Source organism: Triturus cristatus, chromosome 2_2 (assembly GCF_964204655.1).
Source record: "Triturus cristatus chromosome 2_2, aTriCri1.1, whole genome shotgun sequence".
Lineage (NCBI taxonomy): Eukaryota > Metazoa > Chordata > Amphibia > Caudata > Salamandridae > Triturus > Triturus cristatus.
This window is the reverse complement of record NC_140582.1, coordinates 678385530-678403307: the sequence shown is the minus strand read 5'-3', so window position 1 is coordinate 678403307 and position 17778 is coordinate 678385530. Positions and strand designations below refer to the sequence as shown.

Genomic DNA, 17778 nt, shown 5'->3' with positions numbered 1-17778 from the left:
TGCGGGGATGTGCTAGGGTGTTGGGGTATGGTGTGTACAGGTGCGGGGATGTGCTAGGGTGTTGGGGTACGGTGCGTACAGGTGTGGGGCTGTGCTACGGTGTTGGGGTATGGTACGTACAGGTGCGGGGATGTGCTAGGGTGTTGTGGTACGGTGCGTACAGGTACAGGGCTGTGCTACGGTGTTGGGGTACAGTGCGTAGAGGTACGGGGCTGGGCTATGGTGTTGGGGTACGGTGCGTACAGGTAGGGGGCTGGGAGACGGGCCGGGGGTGCGGCGCGTACATGTGGGAGGCTGGGGTACGGTCCTGGGGTACGGGGCGTACAGGTGCGGGGCTGGGAGATGGGCCTGGGGTGGGGCGCGTACAGGTGGGGGCTGGGATACGGTCCTAGGGTACGGGGCGTACAGGTGCGGGGCTGGGAGACAGGCCTGGGGTGCGGCGCGTACAGGTGCGGGGCTGTGCTATGGTGTTGGGGTACGGTGCGGAGGGGGGGTACGGTGCTGACATACGGGGTACGGTGCTGACATGTGTGGGGTGAGGGGGGGCTGTACGACTCGTATCCGGGCACAAGTTCACCCGTGTACATGTGTGCTACAGCGTTTGCTCCGTACGGGGCCTTTTACATGCGGTTGTGTATTCGGACGGCGGTACGGATCATACTTGCGCGCTCGGACTTCTGTTTTACGATTTGCATGTAAAAATGTCCGGCTCCCTATCGACCACTTTTCCCGACGCTATTCGGACGTAAAAATGTACGGCTCCCTCTCGGACTATTTTCCCGACGAAATTCGTTTGTATTTTTCACGTACGAATCGTACTTCGCAGTTTGTACGGTACTTGTACGATTCGTACGTGAAAATATACGGATACGAGTCGTACGCAATTTTTTTTACCCGGATCGGAATCGGCACCAGAATGTTAAAACCAACTTCACTAAAATATGTATTTTATCATTCTGAGTTCAGGCATACTAAACTCAAATTTCTACCTAGTTCCCTGAGTCAGTTAGGATTATAAGATGTTATAATCAATCTGCCCATGCAGGCCTATGGGGAACAGGTGGCCTTGCAATAGTGAAATCAAAAATGGCTGTAATTTACTATTAAGACATCCCACACACACCAGGGCATGCCCTACCTTTTACTTACAATGCACACTGCCCGTAGGCCTACCATAGGGGTGTCTTATATGAAGAAAAGGGAAGGTTTAGGGACTGGCAAGTGGGTGCACTTGGCCAGTCAACATGGCAGTATCAGACTGCACACAGTCTCTGCAATGGCAGACTGGAGACACACTTTACAGTCTGCTTCTGTGGGTGGCACAACCAGTGCTGCAAGCCCACTAACAGCAAAAAGTTCAGGGATGACCCTGCAAAAAGGGCCAAGTCCAACAGTTAGGATTTGTAAAAACTAAGCACAAGAATGGTACACCATTTTCATGCAAAGCATAAAATGACAGCCTCTTAAAGTCAATCAATCAAAAAATCAGGGAATTTTGAAGCACTCTACTCACCCGTGAGGGTCTCAAGGCGCTGCGGCGGTGTGCAGCTCCGAGTCAGCCGGTGAGCAGGGTCTTAAGGTTTCGAAGGCTGCAGAGCGGTCTAGTAGGAAGAGGACTGCGGTGTGGCATTGGTCGAAGAGCGTGTGGATGTCGCCTGTGGCAGCCAGGAGGGGGGTTTCTGTGCTGTAGTTGCTGCAGAATCCGGATTGGGATGGGTCGAGGATGGCGTTCTCCTCGATGAAGTTTGTCAGCTGGGCATTGATGATCTTCTCAGTGACTTTGGCTTCAAAGGGAAGGGGACAGATGGGTCGGTGGTTTTTCAGGTCCGTCTGGTCTGAAGAGGGTTCCTTGAGGAGGGGCTTGACTTCTGCACGTTTCCAGTCATGGAGGAATGTGCCGGATTAGAAGGTGGCATTGATTGTGCGTCGTAGCCCAAGTGCTGTGGCGGCAGAGGTTCTGTGGAAGATTTGCAGCGGGCAGGGGTCCATGGGGGGTCGTGGCGGTATCTTCAGTGGTAAACGGGGTCCAGGCTGCAATGGTAGGCTGGCTGTTGTCGCTGAAGGAGGGAGTGGTTTCTGGAGTCTGTTCTCTGAAGTTGTCAAAGAGGGACTTGATTTTCATATGGAAGTAGGAGCCAAGCTTGTTGATGAGGTGCTGGGAGGGTGTGAGGTCCGTGGCTTTGCTGGGGGGGTCGGTGGTAAACCAGGTGGCCTTCATGGGACACTGTCAGTTGGAGTTTTGGAGGGGTGCGAGCATGTCTGGTAGTTGGTGGACCATCGGTGTAGTTCTTTGTCTACAGAGTTGGCGTTGATCGAGGCTGAAGGGGGATCGTGGTTGAGGGTCGAGTTGAGGTGCTCCTCTGTGACCTTGCTCCAGTTCTTTCGTGAAGGGCATGGTGAGGGTTTGTGAGCAGTAGCGTTGTTGAAAGAGATGTGTATGCAGTGGGGGTCTGTAAGGGAGGGTTGGGTGGTATGGCTTAAGTGGATGTTGTTTCCTCCTGCAAAGATGGGGTCGAGGGGGTGTCCTTGTGGGTGGGGTGGTGATGAGCTGTTTCAGTCCAAGGTTGGCGAGGTTGTCCAGGAGGGTGGCAGAGTTGGGGTCGCTCGGGTAGTCAAGGAGAAAGTTGAGGTCTCCGATGAGTATGTAGTCCATGGAGGTGATGGCGTGTGGTGTGATGAGGTCGGCGATGGAAGTGTGAATAAAATATGAGGTGCAGGGGGTCTGTAGGCAAGGGTGCCACTTAGCGGCATTCTGGGGCTGGTCTGGATCTCGAAATGGAGGTGTTCGGTGGTGGATGGGGAGTCGCTCGTGATGGAGTTGGAGAGTCGGAGGGAGCTCTTGTGTGCGATGGTGAGTTCTCCTCCTGGGCGGTTGGGAAGGTCCTTCGTCTGAATCTTTTATCCGTCGGGGATGGTGGTGGCGATGTCGGGGATGGAGGAGGCATTGGTCCAGAACACAAAGTCTGTCGAGAGGGTATCGGGGAGGTCCCTGATCTTTATAGCATGTCCGTGCAGGAAGCACACGTTGAAGAGGATGCACTTGTAAGATCTTACCTTATGTAAAAATTATCGCCTTATTTCCTTAGTTTATGTGAACTATAAAATCTTTGCAAAACCTCTTGATTTGCGGTTAGAATCTTTTATACCCAAATTGATTGGCCCAGAGCAGGCTGGTTTTACTAAGAGGATTATGGGCTCTGACAATACAAGGCTATTTTTTAATGTCTTAACTCAAGCCTCTACCTTTAGGGTCCATTTTGCTGCCATCACTGTTGATGCTGAAAAAGCCTTTTATAGACCTAACTGGTCTATTATGCTTAAGATTTTACAATGGTACGGTTTAGGACATAATATTCTTTCCCACATATCCACTCTGTTGATTCTCCAAAGCGTCTGTTGCAGTGAATGGTATACCTTCTTCATACTTCACACTTCAAAGAGGCATATGACAAGGTTGTCCCCTATCCCCTCGCCTATTTGTTCTGGCATTGGAACCATTTCATTTAAAAGTTGGACAAAACCTACTGATCTCCGGTTTCTAATGTGAGTCACACCCTTTAAAACTAGCTGCATATGCTGATGATAGTTTCTTTTTCATCTCTAATCCTGAAGCCGCTTTACCAGTTTATTCACAAGATATTTTTTCTTTCTCAAACATCTCCTGGAATAAAGTGAATTTTAATAAAACTGAAATTCTACCACTGAGTAGATACTGTACTAAACAACTATATAATACTTTCGGCTTTGCCTGGGCTCATATTAAAATTAAATATTTAGGGCTCTGCCTTACCAATGCTTTCTCTTCTTCTTTTTCCCTTTATCTTACGGACCTTCTTTGTAAAACTGTCTCCCTTCTTTTTCAAACAAAACCTTCTAATCTTATCTTGGTGGGGTCATTCAGTTTCCATTAAAATGATGACTGCCCAAACAATCTTTATAATTTAGGTATACAATTTGCCTAAAACATCTTTTAGGAAAATCGATTCACCTTTATCCGAGATGGAATAAAAAAAATCTTGGCTCTCTCAGATGCCATAAACGTAATGGAGTAGTGAACTTTCCTGACTTACAGTAGTATCATAAGGATGTTTAACTTTGTTAAGCTTCTTTTGGTTACTTCACAGCTCTTACCCTTTCTCACCATGTTGGTTATCTATAGAGCAATCTCTCATTTATCTTTTTCCTTTTCAAGAATATCTTGCCCAATCCTCCCATCCTCCCCATTTATCATCTCCAATTTTCTGACACTTGTTTCAGTAGCTCCCTTCTGGATCTCCTAGCACTTCATTGCATTTGTCCAGTTTCCATTCCATTTACTTTTGCCTCTCTTTTTCTATGTAACCAATAATAAAACGTTAGACCTTTTACTTGCCATTGATTTTCAACAGATTGCCATTAACTGGAACTGCACAGCTAAACTCTCTTACAAAAACTGGTTACATGTTGTGCAGAGCACATCCTTTTATCTCATACAAGGGATTTACTATGGTTACCTCTCACTACTTTTTAAATACTACTAGAACCTGCTCCTACGTCTCTCAATCTTCACCATATCAGACTTTCAAACCTCACTATCATTATTGAATTCTCTGTTTACCAACCTTTCATGTGTTCATTTCTTTTATATTTACCTAATAATGCTAATCTATATAAAATGTGGTTCAAGTAATTCCATTCCCTTTTCCTCCCCTCCCTTTATCCTTTCTTCCCTTCTATTACCTAGAAAATACATCAATCCCTTAAAATAACTTATGTTATACCATTAATTAATTGCACTATACCCATTGTATTCCTTGTTATTGTTATTGTAGCATAATGTTAATCACATATATATAAATATATATTGTCATTCTTGGTCCAATTATTGTTTTTCCCTTCTTCATTGTTATGATGTTCCTTTTCTTCTCCTAATAAAACTTTCAAAAATGTAAATTCCACAGCAATAAACTGTTAGTACTGCTAATATCTCTATTTATAAAAAGAAATTATTATAGAAAAACAAATGTATAAAACTAAAGCCATAATTTTAAAACACATATATAATACAGCTGAAATATTTAGACTAGTTACTCTTCAACTGAATAACTATGGAAGATTTGTTCAAATATATAGGTAACATTTTACACAGTGGTGTAAGGAAAAATTTAACTGGTATCATTGACGAAAACTGCTGTTCGCTTTTTGTGGGTTAGTCTGAGCAGCAAACATATGTGAAGTGGTGTGTGTGCAACACCAGTGAAGCAATATTACAGTTAGCAAATAAAGGTATTAATGGAACATGTGCAGGAAATAGTACGTGGTTAAAAGACTTTCCAAAGGTTGAGCCTTCGCCATAATTGGTCCTCCTGCCTAGGTCCAGTCCTCTGGAGCCTGAAGATTTGGAGTATATCCTGCAACTAAGGCCCCACAAAACAAATTCTATTAGGCAAAACTGGCTTCCTTAAGGGATTTTCAAGCTTGCTTCTTCTAAATGCCATTGGGGGTCCCAGATCTCCTGAAGTCAGTTACAGGAGGCATTCTCCAAGCATCAGAACCTTAAAATAATTGTTACCACAGCAGACAGGCAGCTATCCCTTTATGGGTAATACCAAATAACGCGATACTAAAGGGAATGATGGACAGAGCGTTTGAGCAAATCAAACACTCACCGCCAGTCACCTGATCTGGGTTTAATCCATCATCATTCTTTAGCTCACTCCACCACCCCAGTTCAGACATGGCCATATGCAAATCAGACTGACCCTGTGCCTCATGGGAACAGTCCAGCCCGAACTGCCAAGCCATGTCTTCACTGGACCGGAAACAAGCATCCTGGGACCGGTTTCGGGATCATAACCCTCATCAGCCAGGCTATCTTGAATCCAGTGGCAAATTGAGCAAGGGACCAACGTCTGGGCATACCCTGCCAACTTAGGGCGAACAAAGCAATACCAAAGGGGATGATGGACGGAGCATTTGAGCAAATCAAACACTCACCCCCAGTCAACTGATCTGGGTTTAATCCATCATCATTCTTTAGGTCACTCCACCACCCCAGTTCAGACATGGGCATATGCAAATTAGTCTGACCCCGTGCCTCATGGGAGAAGTCCAGCCCGAACTGCCAAGCCATGTCTTCCCTGGACCGGAAACAAGCATCCTGGGACCGGTTTCGGGTTCATAACCCTCATCAGCCAGGCTATCTTGAATCCAGTGGCAAAATGAGCAAGGGACACACGTCTGGGCATACCCTGCCAACTTAGGGCAAACAAAGCGATGCCAAAGGGGATGATGGACGGAGCATTTGAGCAAATCAAACACTCACCCCCAGTCAACTGATCTGGGTTTAATCCATCATCATTCTTTAGCTCACTCCACCACCCCAGTTCAGACATGGCCATATGCAAATGAGTCTGACCCTGTGCCTCAGAGGAACAGTCCAGCCTGAACAGCCAAGCTATGTCTTCCCTGGACCAGAAACAAGCAACCTGGGACTGGTTTCTGGCTAATCAGCCGTCATCAGCCAGGCTAGCTTGAACCCATGGCAAAGTGAGCAAGGGACCCACGTCTGGGCATACCCTGCTAACTTAGGGTGAACAAAGCAAAACCAAAAGGGATGATGAACTGAGTGTTGAACATTGCAAGCAGTCACCCCCAGTCAACTGATCTGGGTTTAATGCATCATCATTCTTTAGCTCACACCTCCACCTCAATTCAGACATGGCCATATGCAAACCAGTCTGACCCTGTGCCTCATGGGAACAGTCCAGCCCGAACTGCCAAGCCATGTCTTCCCTGGACCGGAAACAAGGATTCTGGGACCGGTTTCTGGCTCATCAGCCGTCATCAGCCAGGCTAGCTTGAACCCAGTGGCAAAGTGAGCAAGGGACCCACGTCTGGGCATACCCTGCTAACTTAGGGTGAACAAAGCAAAACTAAAGGGGATGATGAACTGAGTGTTGAACATTGCAAGCACTCACCCCCAAGTCAACTGATCTGGGTTTAATCCATCATTAATCTTTAGATCACTCCTCCACCCCAGTTCAGACATGTACCACCTGCAAGAAAGCAGTGGTGTTGTGCCTGTGTTTGAATTGGTTTGCAACAGCAGTGAAATTGACGAATGCAAAACAATATGCATTTCATTAAAATATAATTTATTCTGTAGCAGAATCTATTCCATGCCTTTACAAGTCCAAGATGCAAATGTATTTGACTTCTCCGTTTGCACAAGACACACAATTTAGTCTTGTGTACTGAAAATGTCCAATCTTAATAAGGCACAGGTTTGTGAAACATAGAACACTTTGCCTCAAAAGGGAGGTATGGATCAGAAAATTTGGCAATTCAAGAAAAGTTTTAAGGCTTCGTCATAAAATTAAGGCATTTTCAAAGTCTGTTGCAACGGCATCTTCCAAGGGAGTCTTTGGCTGGGAATGTCATCCGGAAGTATCTGTGTTACTTGTAGCTAGGAATGCAGCAGGAATGCAGCAGGAATGCAGAACGCGGTCACTGCCAGTGATACCGCAGGTTCCAGATGGTTTCATTGCTCAGCTGCGGCCCAAAGAGTGGGCTGTCCTGCGTCAAGATGGCTATGAGCCAGAAGAGATAACAACAAACGGCACACGTCACTAGCATTGTATTGATGACACTCCGGTTAGGACCCTTGGGGATGAACCAGGGCACCAGGGCACCCACCACTCCCCAGAAGACACTCATGACGATAATAGGCACTGCCAGCCCCGGGTACGCAATGTCTGCAGCTTAGCGATCACATACTGGCGACTTTTCACAGGTGTTGCTTGGACTCACCAGTTGACAGTGGCATTTAAGTCAGTAATAATCAAGAAAAGAACATTAGTAGAAAATAAGTGTATTTTAACTCAAGGGAATAAAATATTTTCCTTCTTCAGTCAATATGTGGAGGTGTCATCATCATTTAAAAAAGTAAATCTATCCTACAAATTGCATTACATGTGCAAAGTGACAGAATGTATAGATTAAAACAGGGACACGATTTGTAACAGCACCTACTATTTGAATCGGTCACTCACAAACCAATGTGCGGATTTCAAAGAAAAACACAAAATGTCACTCAGAAACCTAGGTACACAGTTGCCTTTTTCAAAAGCTAGACAACAACCCACAACCGTCCTGGCAGCCTTTGATCAGAAAATTGAGGATGAACAAGCTCAGGACAAAGATGGCTGTAATAAAGTGCTATTGCAGGCGTACCTGCTGTGAAATGAATTACCAGCCACAGCACCAGGAAAACAAGCACACGGAGAGAGAAGGAAACCAATGTGCCTCATGCTGATCTAAAGCGCATTTCAGGGCACAAAAACTTCCAGAGCATCAACAATGGCTCTGCCCCCACAGGGAGGCATATCAAGCCTCGTGTCTGCTGGCTCAATTAATGCTCCCAAGCCCTCAAACAACTGAGTGCACAAAGAGTTGCGAAACCGCAATACCAGTGAAATCCATTCCGAGATAAAATGAGCATAATGTTTGATGTCTTTTTGAAGCCTGCACAACTTACAACGGTTCTGTTCTAGTAACCCGTTTTGTTGGCAAACCAAAAAGAAGTTTAGCATTATTTTTGTTATTTCCTATAGCAGTGAGGATTCTGCAAAAGGCATTTAATGTAGGCTCTGCATAGTTCAATGGATGTTCGTTTTGGGACATTTCAATGGCTAGTAGATAGGATCTGATAGAGCGCCACGTTATTCAGAAAATTGTAGGGGTGCATCATATTCACTGTTAGTCCGCACCCACATATTAATCGAAATTGTATTAAGGTGTGACTTAGAAATGTATTACCAAAATCTGCTTATAATAGTATGATTTAGAAATGTAACCATGCCATTTATGAAGAGAAATGTCATAGTCAATTGCAAATGTATTTTAGCCAATGCGTAATGATTGATTTTTGTGTAACATGATGCATTAGGCTTAAACGTGCATCATATTAAAGTCTGCACGTGTAGTTTGCTTACTCATATATGAATTGTAATGAAAATCAAGGCTTATAGTGTGAGTTCAAGAAGTGTGTGTTTAAATTGTGTAAAGGCCTGATCGCATATACGTTTAAAGAGAAAGGCCTGTTCGTTTCTTATGTTAGCTAAATATTGTAGGAAAATGATTTCCCTTGGTGAGGCTTTGGGTTTCAGGATGTTAGAAAATCTTAGAGAAGTAGAAAGTTTCTCGTTCCCATGTTTCTGTTGCAGATGCAAGGACATTTAGCTCGTTAGAGAACTAACTCTTTGTTTCAGGAGTCGGGATGGCCTGAGAAACCAATATGGGAGTATACTGGAATGTAGGGATGATACTTTTGGCGGAGAAAGTGGCTGGAACTCAAGGATGAGTGAACCGTCGTTGGATGAGAGACAAGTTTCAGTGGAAAACTACTGGAAGAAGACCTGGCTGAAGAGTTGTGCCGGAGGGCGTGTTCTAGGTTTTTGGGATTTTGAATTAGGGACAGTGCCCCGTGGGTTGAGCAGTTGAGGCTTAGATGGGAAGCTAGAAGGAGCATCTTAGAGCGAGCTCTGACTAAGTGAGTGCACTTCTAAGGAAGTCTTCACTACTGACACCTTTTTACTCTTGTCTGGGAAAATGCTAAGTAGGGATGTCACCTTAAAGATAGAGTAGGGATAGACTAACTGATTTTCCTTTTAAGCTAATGACTTCTAATGTGGAGACTGGGGCTTCGGCATAGGATATCCTGTGTATTAGTGCCCATTTATTTTCTTCACCTCGTACTGAGGTGCTTGTATGTGCAGCTATTCTTGGTTGTAATAAATTCCTAAAATTTGAGATTGGAGTCAGTGGTCCTTTTAGAGAATTAATTCAATGTATTGATTATGTGTTAAAATTCGATTTCCTCCCCTCTACACTATTTAGCAAATAAAAAGATCCTGGCGACCTGAGAGGATTCTTGGTGATGGTAAGGTAGATAAGAATCCAGCTGTATCAGTTGGTAGCAGAGTAGGATGGTTATCTATGATAGTGAGGGGAGATCTAGATCAAGATAAGAGATTTTAGAGGCCCATAGAATTCGAGCGATGGTGACCCATTGGATGGTGAGCGGCAGACGACGGCAGCTGATGGAGATTGACGGAGAGTAGCGGTGCAGCGGAAAGCAGCAGTTCGTGGCGGAGTGAGTATGAATAGGGTTATGTGTTTTGTAGATTGCGGTGTTGATTTGATTGTGTGATGTCTTGTGGAGTCGGTATGAGAGTTGAATGATTGTGAGATCAGGCTGTGAGCGCGTGCAGCCCGGGGATTCTTAGACTCGACGAGTAGTCTGAGAAGTTGTGGTGTAGAAGACACCCAAGGTAGATTTTGTTGACCATTGAAAGGGAATCGTGAGCCGTCATCGATTACCCAGACCGAGATAGGGGGAGTGAATGCGTGAGTGCGTGAGTAACCGACGCTGGCGGTGGGTTGTTGTATGTGTAACATTGAGCGTTTAAAGCCTATCAGTTGAGGCGATTGTCCGGTCGTTTCGCGGACAGACAGTTGCCAGGTTTGAGGTCAACAATTTCGAGAGACTTTCGGAGGCAGTCAGAGAAGTGATTGTCCGGTCGTCTCGTGGACAGATAATTGCTTCAGAGTGTGAATGGGATGAATGCAAGAGTGAGAAGCAAATTGTGAAGGAGGGGAACTGCTGCAAGCGGAGGAAGTGTGTCATCAGAAGGTGTCGCGCTGCGATAGGTCGGTTGGTGTGAGTTGCTATTGGTGGATTGACATCAGGAAGTGAACGAAAACATTGTGCGCAATCAAAAATTTGTTTATCTTGAAATGTTTTAAGGTTTTTCGAGAATTGTGTAGAGGTGACAAACATGTGGTTACTCGAGGGGGAGAAGAAGCCCCTCCCGAGGATACTCCAGCACATTATATGGCAAAGAATGTGGGATTGCATACTATAATTTGGCTTGAAAATTGGCATAAGATGACTCACGGAGAGGGAGAACTGACTTTCCCACGAAATGGTACTTTTAGGTTGGATGTATTGTATCAGTTGAAATCTGTGATGTCTTCCTTGCGACCTCTGCCTAGACCAACCCAGTTTGAGGCTTTACATGCATGGATCAGAGCAGCGTATGACAGGAAAAGAGTCAGAGTCAAGAAAGGGTGAAGAAGTCAATCAGGGCAGTCCATGATGCAAGGTGGGATGCGCTAGAAAAGAGGTGGAGAATGGAAACGATTGAGGGGGGTAGATTGTACCCACTACTAGAGAAAACAGACAGTTTCAAAGTCAAAGAGTGTAGACGAGGAGAGTGATAAGGATTACAGCTTGGTAGAGAGGTTGTTGTCTGAAAGACCGCCTCCGTTTAATCCAGATTTCTATGAAGGAGGTCGGCTTCAGCGGAAGGGACTAGTGGACTACAGACTCAATCAGATGTGAGAGTAGTAGGGAAAATCTCGACAGGAACAGAGGACGTGAGAATTCAGTCTGTAGCGAGTACTGAAGCTGCGGGAGGTGTGAGGTTACCGGATGCTTTAAAAGTACTGGTTACCATTGAACCCATTGTCTCAGTTTACAACCCAGACCAAGAGAGAGTTGGTAGTCTAGCACAGTCAGCTGCTGGATCAAGGAGTATCGTTGGGGGAAACGGGACAGTGAGCGAGATGGAACAGGTTCCGAGACTTATAGAATGGAGTACGCCATTGCCAACCACCGCAGACTCCTCTAGGGAACAGGTGGATGTGAGACCGGTAAGACCAAGGTCTTTGGCCGAGTCAAGATCAGATCTGAGAATGTGGGTACCGCCTGCGAGAAATCAGTGTGAGAGAACTGCAGGGAATGAGGAGCAAGGTAATTCAGGAAACCGACCAGTCTCTAGGAATATGACAGTAGAAAGTAGGTCTCGAGATCAAAGCTGAGAGTACGATGAACGATATGGTGCAGCTTGTCGAGAAATATTGAAAGGCGCCATAAAAGGAAGAATGTTAGATGTAGTGAGATTGAAAGCAGAAGTAGACAAAATAATAAATGGAAATTTACCTCTTGAAAGGATATACATTTATGAACAAGATGAGTTACTTTTTGTAGCGAAGGATGTGACTCGTAAGGCAAGAACCGCACATGAGAAACTGACAGAGTTGGCCAAGAAGTATGAGGTGGATTTGTCCAAAACGAAATCATTACAGGGAAACCATAGGTTGCAGTATGTTGACCAAGAATTGGAAGAGAAAAGGGTCATAGGGCTGAGAACACAGATCAGAGATTTGATCATAGCGATGTGTGCATGGATTATGCTTGATAAATGGGAGGAAAGATGGTCCAAGAAGAAGAGTACCAAAAGGACGGTAGGAGAGACGCCGCCTCCAGGTGAAGGGATGCTAGGCATAGGGAATTTCCCTTTACGGGAGGTACAAAATGGAGGGTACGTGCATGTGCCTTGGAGTAGGGGTGATTTTGCTGTATTTACGAACGAGTTCCCTCGGCTGAGGGAGAAGCCTGTAGAATGGTACAAGCAGGTTGATCGCTTTGTCAAGATCTCAAAAGCGTTGTGGATTGATTTGAACACGTTGTTTGACATCGTGGTTCTAGGGGACTTATGGTCTGCATGTAAAATTGCTGTTGAATGGCTGACTTCAGAGCCAGAAAGGAATCCTATCACAAATGGGCCGTCACCTTTAGTTATGAAAAAGTTTGAGTACGTGATCACGTGGTTAAAATCGAAAATTTCGCCTCAGGATATTGATTGGGTTAAGATAGATCGGACAGTCCAAGAACCAAAAAAGACGGTGTACGTGTACTATGAACGTCGCAGGCCTTCAAACAGTTCAGTGGTTTAGATACTTTGGATTCAAAGGACATGGGACAGTTTGTTTCGAAGTTTGTGTTGGGGTTGAGGCCAGAAGTTAGTCTAATGATACTGCAACATCTAATCTGTTGGCAGAACAAGCCGGTGGATAAGATCTTGCGGTATGCCAGATACTGCGGTGATGAGATAGATTAGAAGCACAGGAAGTTGAAAGACAAATTGATGCTTCTTCAGATGCAAATGGCTCAAGTTCAGCCTAGCGGAGGGACGTTAGGAAGGAGACAGGGAAATAGCCAAGGAGGAAATCAGAATGTCCAAGGTCAGGGAAGTCCAAAGTCAGTAGATCCCAAGACAGGAGTGGATGTGACGACATTGAAGAAGACCACTGCGTGTCATCTTTGTCACCAGATTGGACATTGGAAACGCAAGTGTCCCTTGAATCCGATTAAACAAGTGCAACAGGAAGTAGAGATACTTCAGGTACCTGTACCTGAAGCAGTCCCTATAGTGACTAGGCCAAGGTTGATGAAAGGGGGTATGTTCAGTCCGCAGGTACAAGTTCCTCAGCCACCTAGTGTTCAATATGGTCAGCAGGGAACTCGGACATACCAACAGATGCCCTTGTTTGAAGGGAATGATGAGTTCAGCCCAGACCCGTTGGCATGACGGTACCTGAGAGGGGAGGAAGACTGCACACTTGGGGCAGTTTTGGAGGTAGACCAGAGGGGACCATTCGTGGAAGCAGATATTGATGGTCACCCTACCACCTTTTTGGTTGACACTGGTGCACCCGGTCTACTGTGAGATCCGCAGTAGTCCCTAACCTACCCCTCTCGGGACAATCGATCCAAGTCGTTGGAGCAGCAAGCAATAAAATGACCAGTCCACTGACAGAGCCAATTCCTGTGAGAAGAGGAACTTTCCAAGATCAACACCAGTTCGTGGTGTGTGACTCGAGTCCAGTTTGCCTGTTAAGAAGAGATCTGTTGTGCAAATTAAATTGGACCATTTATTGCACACCTAAGGGAGTCGATGTACAGACGAAGGATGATGATGCGACCTTTAAAGTTGCAAATCAGCACTTGTGCATAGAAATGTACCCAGCGCTGACAGTGGAGGAACTTCCACTTGACCTGAGAGATTCAGTGTCACATGAGATGTGGGACTTCACTGGAGAAGAGATTGGATTGATCAAAGGTGTAGAGCCAGTGAAGATTCAGGTCAAGCAGAACGTGGAATTTCCTAGGACGCCCCAGTACAATCTGTCACCCGAGACTATTGCAGGGATCAAACCTGTAATCGAGTCTATGATCAAGCAGGGAATTCTCAAGGAGATCATGGGTAGCCCATGTAATTCACCTATCATGGGACTACAGAAACCGAGTGGAAAAATTCAGGATCGTGCAGGACCAGCCAAAGGTCAACACAATAGTTGTTTCATGCTGTCCAGTGGTACCAAATCCATCTGTGATTCTGTTGCAGATTCAATGTGAAGCTGAGTGGTTTACAGTGATTGATCTGTGTCAAGCATTCTTCTTGATTCCACTCCATGAGGAGAGCCAATTTCATTTTGATTTCCGGCAGGAAAATCGCATGTTAACGTGGTGTCATATCCCTCAGGGGTACACAGAGAGTCCCTCGATCTTTAATCAGATTTTGAAGAAGAATCTTGAGAGTCTTGTGTTGCCCCAGAACTCCGTTCTGGTGCAATATATCGATGACTTGCTCATTGCCTCAGAAACAGAAGACGCTTGCAGGACTGATACTATTGCCTTACTGAATCATTTGGCAGAGAATGGACACAAGGTGTCCCCAAACCAATTGCAGTACTGTCTGAGTGAAGTACAGTATTTGGTTCACAGAATTGAGAAGGGCAAGAGAAAGGTGTCACTGGATCGCATTGAGACAATTATGAACATGCCCGTGCCTACCACACAGAGAGAGGTTAGGATGTTCTTGGGGATGGTTGGCTATTGTCGCCAATGGATTCCCAACTTCTCCTTTGAAGCGAAGCCTTTACAGCGGCTGACGCACAAAGATGTGAGTGATCCGGTAGCATCGGACAACGACTGTTTGATGTCGTTTATAAGGCTGAGAGAGGCCATGTGTCGCGCTCCAGCTTTGCGAATGCCTGATTACAACAAGGTTTTCTTGTTGTTCTGTTGCGAGAGAGAAGGTTGCGCACTGTCAGTTTAGACTCAGAATCATGGAGGTGTCCGTAGACCAGTTGCCTACTTTTCAGCTACTTTAGATCCAGTAGCTTCTGCGTTGCCCGGATGTCTCAAATCCGTTGCTGCCAGCCACAGGTGTCAGCATTGAAAGGTGTGAGAGTATTGTCATGGGACATCCACTTATAGTTTATGTGCCACACTCTGTTGAATTGTTGATGACGAGGACCAAAACACAGCACCTCACGAACAATAGATTAACATGCTATGAGCAAGTTATACTTGCGGCAGAGAATATGACTTTGAAGAGGTGTTCTGTATTGAACCCCGCCACATTGATGACCATTCCAAATGCAGATGGTGAAGATTGTAAGGACCATGACTGTCTCGATGTAACTGAACTGTGCACCAAACCGAGACCAGACATTGTGGATGAACCACTCCCTGATCCTGATGAAATTATATTTGTGGATGGTTCATGCTTAAGGGACAATGTTGGATGACTAAGAGCAGCATTTGCGCTGTATGTACCATCACTGGAGTTGTTGAAGTTGCTTGTTTAGAGGGAGTACACTCCGCTCAGGTAGCTGAAATTATTGCTTTGACCCGTGCCTGTTTGGCTGCTGATCAGATTCGGATAACAATCTACACTGACAGTCAGTACGGGTTTGGTGTGGTTAATGACTTCGGGCAGCTATGGTCACAGAGAGGGTTCATGACATCGTCAGGTTCGCCCATCAGAAATGGGGAATATGTGAGACAATTGTTGGAAGCATTACAGTGTCCCAAGGAAATTGTGGTTGTCAAATGTTCTGCTCATAGTAGAGGGACTGATTTTGTTTCATTGGTAATAACTATGCAGACGAGGTTTCTGTGCAGAACAAGGATGCATATTTAAAGGAGGTTACACTGGAGAAAGCCAAGAAAGAACCAAGCTCAGCAGGATGTTAGCCATGGCAGACACTTGGGAGGAACTGAAATGATTGAAAAATGAGGTTACTGACCAAGAACGAGATGGCTGAGATCAGGGTGTGAAAAAGGAGATGTGGATATGTGGGTCTCGAGTGATGGTCAAACTGTGTTGCCGGAAAGTTTGTTGAGCCCAATGGCAAGATTGATACATGGTGCCGTACATCTTGGCAGAGACGCAATGGTGCGAGTGTTTAGACAGACATGGTACAATCCGAAATTTCGGGCAGTTGCTGAAGCTGTATGCCAGAGGTGTGTTACATGTCAACAGATGAATGCAGGAAAGAAAACTGCTGTAACTTTGAGTCACATTGGAAGGTCAGGAGGGCCTTTCAATAGAATGCAGTTGGACTTCATTGCAATGCCAAAGTGTAATGGGCTGAGGTACATATTAGTTGTGGTATGTGTTTTCTCAAGGTGGGTGGAAGCTTACCTAACATGTAGATGTGACACACTCACTGTAGCTAAGCTATTGTTGAGGGAGCTCATCCCGAGGTTCGGTTTTCCGACCTCTTTAGAGTCGGAGAGAGGGACACATTTCCATAGTGAGATCATGAAGTTGCTCTTTGCTGCATTGAATGTGGATCAGAGGTTACATTGCAGCTACCAACCAGAGGCTTCTGGGATTGTGGAGCAGGTTAATGGAACTTTGAAAGCAAGGATGGCAAAAGTGTGCACTTCGCCATCTTTGAAATGGCCTGATGAACTGCCCTTGGTTCTCATGAGCCTTCGTAGTGTTCCAGATAGGAGAACGGGGTTATCACCTCACGTGATCCTGATGGGGAGGGCAATGCGACTGCCAGCAATACCTGCTACCGCGCTAATTAGCATCACTGAAGATTTAATTCTCAATTACTGCAAGGGACTGGCTGATGAAGTCCGCTCTGTGTCTCACCAGGTGCAAGCAGCAACTGTTCCAGCCTCAAGTGACCCGTGCCACGACCTGTGCCCAGGAGATTGGGTGCTGGTTCTCAAGCATGTGAGGAAGAGTTGCTTGGATGTTCATTGGCATGGCCCGTACCAGGTAATACTGGTCACGAACACGGCAGTGAAGTGTGGAGGGTTGCTGAACTGGGTGCATGCCTCCCATACCCGAAGAGTCCCAGCACCCTTGGAAGAAACAGCCCCTCTTGTGAATGAAAATCCAGCTGAGGTGGCAGGGCCATCTGAGAGGGCAAGTCAAGCTGTGAGGGTTGCTGACGCAGTTGGTTGTACACTGGATCGAGCTGAATGGGGTTGTGTCAATCAGAGCTCCGAATTTGACTCGGACGAAGAAAGTATTGCTGTGGGTGGAGTAGAGTCAAATTCAGGCGAAGAAGGAAGTAGTGCACAGGGTACCCAGAGGGAGAGCAGAAGTGCCACCAGAGCAGAAGAGGTTTGGCCCGTGAGCCAGAGGCGGCTGAACCTGAGGTTGGCAACCGAAAGAGATCTTGCCCCAGTTTCTGAAACGTCTGAATCTGAACAGAGTGATGAAGAACAAGCCCGAGGTGGTCTGAGAAGATCCAGGAGGTCAAGAGTGCTGTGTCAAAGGTACGCCTCACCGGAGTGAACATACATTGTGACTGATGCCAGAAGTGGTGAGCTCGGGGAGGCTGAAGTCCTTGACGTTGGTCAGCGAGTTTCCGTTCTTGAAAGTGGATGTTTTGCTGTTGGTTCCGGGAGTGGAGATCGAAGGAATACTGGCTCTCACTATTCCGAATCCTCCACGTCTAAGCAGAATCCGTGAACTAATCCTGGAAAAGCTGGTTTTTCCAGCATTTGGTTATGTGCCACCACATCAGGAATTAGTGTGGCTTCGTCTTGAACTTTTGCAGATTCTGGGAGCTGATCTCATTTTGGACTAAAAGTGAACTTTGTTGTAAATAAAAGTCTATAAAGAAGTTAACCTA

At 45.8% G+C, this 17778-nt stretch overlaps 1 pseudogene; it reads right to left on the bottom strand.

Moving 5' to 3' along the window:
* Positions 1-7488: 7488 nt before the first annotated feature.
* LOC146862646 (V-type proton ATPase subunit e 1 pseudogene) lies at positions 7489-17446 on the bottom strand (annotated as a pseudogene).
* Between the last annotated feature and the right edge of the window lie 332 nt (positions 17447-17778).